A 6,278-nucleotide genomic window follows, 5' to 3' on the forward strand; every position below is an offset into this window, starting at 1 on the left:
TTGCTTGCAGTAGCTAGCCTCTGGTAACTAATACTTTAGACTGAAAGCTTCAGATCACAAGTGTAGCTGGAGCTGGAACCTCACCACATTGCCTCCTATGCTGTGTTTTTATTATGGGTTATGGGTCTGCGGGTCAGGGGGGTTAGATCTTATCTATCCATTAGTCGATTTTTTAAAAATTTGAGGTATGGCAATGAAGTTAAACTTTATTTAGATTAAAAGCATTAGAGACATGAGCAGGTGGCTAAAGTATGGAGGATTAGCAAATGCCTCATAAAACAACACCGATGATCAACACTAATATAAAAAAATCAGTTTATGGTTTATTGGGACGTCAGTTACTTATGTACATTTTCAGTAAATTTCATTTACACAGTACAAAGCACCTCCAAAGATCAAGCTGTAACAAAGTCAGTAATAAAAAATTAAGACAATATGAAAAAGATCATTCTAATTTTTGCCTTGTGGGCCACACAGCTTTGACCAGCAGGGTCCCAGACGTAATATAGACCATTAAAATGAGACCATTTTTCCATAACAACCTCAATTAGTTTTGGCTCATGTTCCACAAAATGTAAATTTGGATTTCTGGGAGTCTTTTAAAACAGCAACAAAAAACCCTTAATAGTATAACTAATAAAACTAGTCTTTTCAGAGTCACTGCCATGGGGCTCTGACTTAAGTCCTATATGTTGCCATTTGGTACATCTAAGTTGCTACAATACCAATACTGAATGATGACCGTGTCCTACTGGAGACTAGAAAGGAAACTGGGGCAAAAACAAGTTTCTCAATGAGAAATTCATCCTGTTGTACTCAAAATCTCTTCTTATGGGAAGGAACAACATGTGATTCAAGTAGCTCTTTAAAATGCTAATGTCGGGGCGCCTGGGTGGCGCAGTCGGTTAAGCGTCCGACTTCAGCCAGGTCACGATCTCGCGGTCTGGGAGTTCGAGCCCCGCGTCGGGCTCTGGGCTGATGGCTCGGAGCCTGGAGCCTGTTTCCGATTCTGTGTCTCCCTCTCTCTCTGCCCCTCCCCCGTTCATGCTCTGTCTCTCTCTGTCCCCAAAATAAATAAATGTTGAAAAAAAAAAAATTTAAAATGCTAATGTTAATGGACAAAAATAACTGAAATTGTTTTCTAGGTTTATCAAAATTTCTTTTATGTGAAATCATTTTTCACCTATTATTTTGTATCTCATTCTGACAATGAATTACCAATGCTTTTCTATTAATGTGTCAGCAAAGCTACCATTTGACTTGACCATAAATGTACTTAAAGCTATTTGTGGCCAACTGAATATCCAAGATCGTACCTTCCCTGTGATGAATGCTTATTAGAGCTGAAGCTTAGGATATGACCCCACACTCAGTAGCACACGTAGACAATGTGAAGGTCAGAATGCAGTTCCTTGTTGTTGATGAAGAGATTGTGTATGTTGTTATTCACACGTTGCTAATTGCAGTCATGCCTTTCAAAACTCGAAGCATGGAATCTCGTTCTCCTGGTGAAAGAAGTTAGGAACAAAATTGAACTCTATTTGTCTCCCCTTCATGCCAAATTCCAGACCCAAACAGTTTATATATAAGAATCCATTTGAAACTAAAATTTAGATTACATAAAGAATAGGAAGTTTTGTGGGCTTTTGACCAAAATCAGGTCCTGATTTGGGGGTGGGGGGAGTGGAAGGGAAGAGTATATTTTTACTAAAACTGCCCACTATTCCTACAGCCTCTTCTGTTTCATTCTTGCTGACAGATTTGAATTCCAGTTTCCAACATCTGACCTCAATCTCCCACCACAAAAATTCCATTATTACAAGTCTGAATATTTCTGCCTAAAGATGGCCATTCTTTTCTTATCGTTGTTGAAATAGTACCACAAAGGGGCACCTGGGAGGCTCAGGTGGTTGAGCATCCGACTTCAACTAAGATTATGATCTCATGGTTCGTGAATTCAAGTCCCGCATTGGGCTCACTGCTGTCAGTGCAGAGCCTGCTTTGCATCCTCTGTCCCCCCATTGTCTCTTTGTCCCGCTCACACTCTCTCCCTCAAAAATAAATAAACATTAAAAAAATAACATGAAGTATTTCCATACAGAGTAACACTGATGTCCAGCTCCCTGTTGAAAGTTTAACTGCCCAGACTGTAGGTAACCTACTGATTATTCAAATGAGCTCACCCTGAAAAGACAAGGTAGAAATTTAGGTACTGCGGTAACAGAGGGCCAGGTTCCCAATAAACCTCTAGGCTCCACGCTCTCTCCTTTGTCACACTCAACTCCACAGGTTTGACTCTGCTCAAATCATGTACCTACAAAGCCAACGGAACACGTTTGAAAAAGCTCAGCTCACTTGAGATTCAGATACAAGTTACTCCAAGACCAGTGAAACTAAACTGTATGTAGGATTGTGCCCTGAATATATACCCAAGTGTCAGGTTCATGTGCAGCTCTGTTATCGTTTGGCCTCAGCAGGGTCCTGAACCACAACAGAATGAGATATAATCCTCCTAGAAACTTTCCTCATGTGCAAGTTTTCTTTCAGCATGAGTTTGTTTCTTAGTCTACATTTCACTTTTCAGCTATCTGAGCCAACCCGATTTCTGACCTTCTCAATGTTTTCCTGTGTTCTGTGGATAACTGGACAGCCACTTTTCACATCACCATGGATATCATCTCTGCCTTCTTTAAACCTTTTGTGCCAGTCAAAAACTCTTGCTCTCGACATTACTTCTTCACCATAAACTACTTTTAACATCTCAAGTGTCTCACTTGCAGATTTATTTAACTTTACACAAAACTTAACATGAATTCGTTGCTCTAAATAACGGTCACTCATTTTGACGGTGGAAAAAAGGATAATTCTATTCACATGTACTCACAAGGTTAGTGGGCAACCTGGAAAGCACTGCTGTGCCAGCTAAACACGTACCTGGGCAACAGTCACTCCTCCTGTGATTTCACAAGCCACACATGGAAAAACAGTCCAAACAGAAGAGTGCAAACAAGCTTTGGAGGAGTTGATGAAGGTTTCGGCATCGTATACATACCATCTCAGCTTGAACACCTTGTATTTTCCCATATACAAAAGGGGAGAAAATAAATCAGCATTTTCTTACTTGTCGAATGGCTAAGAAAATGGTATTTGAAATATATGAACTATGCGCAGGGAGCATTTAGCCTCCCCACCTCCCAAAAAAACCCCTAAGGTAAAATCCATCCGAATAACAGTATGGAAGATGCCATTTGTCTTGGCTGTATGTTTAGAAAGAGCCAGTTTGAAATTGTGGGGCTTTTTTGTTTGTTTTTAACACTTTATTTTTTTAAGTTTATTTATTTTGAGTGTGAGCAGGGAAGAAGGGCAGAGGGAAAGAGAGGATCTTAAGCAGGCTCCACACTCAGCCCAGGGCCTGATGTGGGGCTTGATCTCATGACCATGGGATCATGACCTGAGCTGAAACCAAGAGTCAGACACTTAACCAACTGAGCCACCCAGGTGCCCTGAAATTATGGTTTTTCTAATGATGTTGATTGATAGGTCAAGTGTAAGATATCAAAATAGTTTATTTCCAACTACATAACGAGAATAGATTTGGTTGTCTCCAGTGTGTATAATACAATGTATGTAGTTGAGTGTTTAGGAATTCTAACATTTAAACATCGTTACCTATATTCATCCTGCACATACTATCTAGTGTATTCAGAATTTAAAACAAACACACATACACTGAAAAACAGCATCTTGTAAGCTTTGAACATGAATTTCTCTCATTTAGTTCTCAAATCAAAACTTGAAAAGGTTTTCACAAATTATGTTTGTACAACCCAAATGCTGGAATTAAAGTTATCCAATGATTGGTTGCAAATATAGATTGTATTTGATGAGTTCTGTGTGTGTGTGTGTGTGTATGGTGAAATATACAGTCCATACACCATTTTTAAGTGTGTAATTCAGAGGCGTTACTTACATTCATAATGTTGTACAACCATCACATTTCCAGGACGTTTCCATCATCCCAAACAAATTCTGTACCTATTAAATAGTAACTCCCCATTCTCTCCTCTCCCTGGACCCTGGTAAACTCTGTTTCACTTTTTGTCTCTATGAACTTGACTAAGTTCCTCATATCGGTGGAATCATACAGTATTTGTCTTTGTGTCTGGCTTATTTCACTTAACATGTTTTCAAGATTCTCCTATGTTGTAGCAGGTATTACTGACTCCTTAAGGTTGACTACATACTCCATTGCATGTACATACCACATTTTGTTTATCCATTCCTTTTTACATTTACTTGGGTTGTTTCTACCCTTTGGCTATTGGAAACAATGTTACTGTGAACATGGATGTACCAGTAACTGAGTGTCTGCTTTCAGTGGATCATATGGTAACTCTGTGTTTCATTTTCTGAGAAATCATCAAACTTTTTCAAAGCAACTACACCATTTTGCATGCCCACAAGCAATGCACAAGGGTTCCAGTTCCTCCATATCCTCACCAACACTTATTTTCTACAAACTTTCACACCGGTGGATGAAAATTCCGGTATCTACAGGGTTAAGTATTTGCTTCCCAATCCTCCTTTGCCTCCCCATCTCCCCAGGCCCCCCGCTTTTTGGCAGTGCTTTTCCTTCAGTGAAAACACAGATAATGTTGTGGTTTTTGACAAGCACAAGAATTCAATAAATACTGATATGCTCCTTTACTGGAGGAATCCGCATTACCTTTTTGGGAGGTGAATAGAACTGTTTTAAGTGTCTGCATTAGAAATGAAGTTCAAAATGTAAGTGTGACTCCACTTGAACTCTGTAAATTAGCAGAAAAAGCACGTGTTAAAAACGGGCTGGGACACTTAAGTAAGACGGTTAAACCCTAGAAGCATAGTATACTGTACTGTACTCCATGAACTAAAAAGGGCGTTAGCATTAGAACCACAAGTTCACCCACTATTTTTAATCCAAATGTTCCTTTCAAGGTTGCACACCCTTCCACATAGGTGGAGTGAGTCAGTACCTGGCAGGGCTTAACCGGGTCTCGCTTTCCTACCACGGGGTCCTTCTGCCAAGTGGCAGCAGAGCGTCTCTGCCAGCCCATCTCCGCTCCTGCGGAGGAGAAGGCAGGTAAAGGTCCAGCCCGAGAACCCAATGCCCGGGCCGCGCCTCACCTGGGCCTCGGGCTCCAGGGTGGGAGGAGACGCAGCTCCCAGCCTGCGCCTCGTCAAGGTCCCTGGCCGTACCCACGACACCAGACAGCCCCCCACTCAGCCTCGACCCGGCAAAAGGCTCCAAGTGTCGGAGGAACCAGACCAATTGACAAAGCACCGCCGAAAACCGGAACTCTCGCGAGACACAAGACTACTGGGAGGTTCGTCGTGCCAATCAGCGGATGGGGGCGGTCCCAGAGCGCGTTCAATTGGCTAACCATGGGAAAGCTCGCTTCCCATTGGCATCTTTTCTGGCCCCAACTCCACCCCTCGACCTGAATGCCCGCCCCCTTCAATGGCCCCACCTCTGAGCTGAGTGGGTAGGGAGGAGGGGAAACGCCTACAGTAGCGCTGGGTTCTAGGTGCTGGAGCTCAGGCGCCCTAATGGTCCTAACCCTTTACCTGTGGCACCATAGGAGCAGGTCACGCTCAGGTTCTGACATGTTCCGTGGTATTCCTTACCTCGGCATTTACTCTGTATTCCACACTATCCGGTTTTAGGCAGGGAGGTGATTTTACCTGTGCTTGAAAGAAGGCAAGGTTGCATGGACTAATTAAGATGTTTCCCTTAAAGCTTTCTAATCCGAATACCTTATATCTTGCTCTGCATGGTATGCAAGGAGCATTGATTTGTTTGTTTGATTTGGAACAATAATTAAACCCATTGTGCCTTCCCATTAACTCATCAGAAGAGCCCCAGTGAAGTAGGTGCTATTACTGTCCTTGTCAGCCCTATTGCCCTACTTTAATTCACGCCTTCATAATTGCTTGCCTGGATTACTTCTACAAACAGCCCCTTAGCTCCTCTCCTTGCTATCCTCTACAAAGCCGAGGATTAAACTTTCTAATGCAAATCTAATCATGTCTCAAATCCTTCTCAGGTCTCTCAAATGTCAATCCTTCTGTGGCCCTGTGTTGTCCACAGGTTCTGGCAGAAGCTGCTTTTTATCAAAATATGACATATCTATGGTAAGTACACAAATCATAAATGTGCAGCCTGCTAAAATTTCACAAATAGATCACACTAGCAGCCAGCTCAAGAAACAACGTAACCAGCATCCCAGAAGTGTTTC

At 42.0% G+C, this 6,278-nt stretch overlaps 1 long non-coding RNA gene across 3 annotated transcripts; it reads right to left on the reverse strand.

The window, feature by feature from the left end:
• Nucleotides 1-1,102: 1,102 nt before the first annotated feature.
• Nucleotides 1,103-5,297, reverse strand: LOC124520433 (uncharacterized). Of its 3 annotated transcripts, XR_006964318.1 has the most exons (6): nucleotides 5,239-5,297; nucleotides 5,016-5,104; nucleotides 4,727-4,808; nucleotides 2,935-3,069; nucleotides 2,184-2,314; nucleotides 1,103-1,505 (listed from the first exon to the last, which is right to left on the reverse strand). It is a non-coding gene; the product is annotated as an uncharacterized LOC124520433 (long non-coding RNA). The 3 variants fall into 3 exon arrangements; XR_006964316.1 differs by lacking the exon at nucleotides 5,239-5,297 and having other exon boundaries at nucleotides 5,016-5,232; XR_006964317.1 differs by lacking the exons at nucleotides 2,184-2,314; nucleotides 5,239-5,297 and having other exon boundaries at nucleotides 5,016-5,232.
• Nucleotides 5,298-6,278: the final 981 nt, after the last annotated feature.

This window comes from Lynx rufus, unplaced genomic scaffold (assembly GCF_022079265.1).
Source record: "Lynx rufus isolate CCGP_SWC_20201006 ecotype Redwood Valley unplaced genomic scaffold, mLynRuf1.p SCAF_3, whole genome shotgun sequence".
NCBI classification, from domain to species: Eukaryota; Metazoa; Chordata; class Mammalia; order Carnivora; family Felidae; genus Lynx; species Lynx rufus.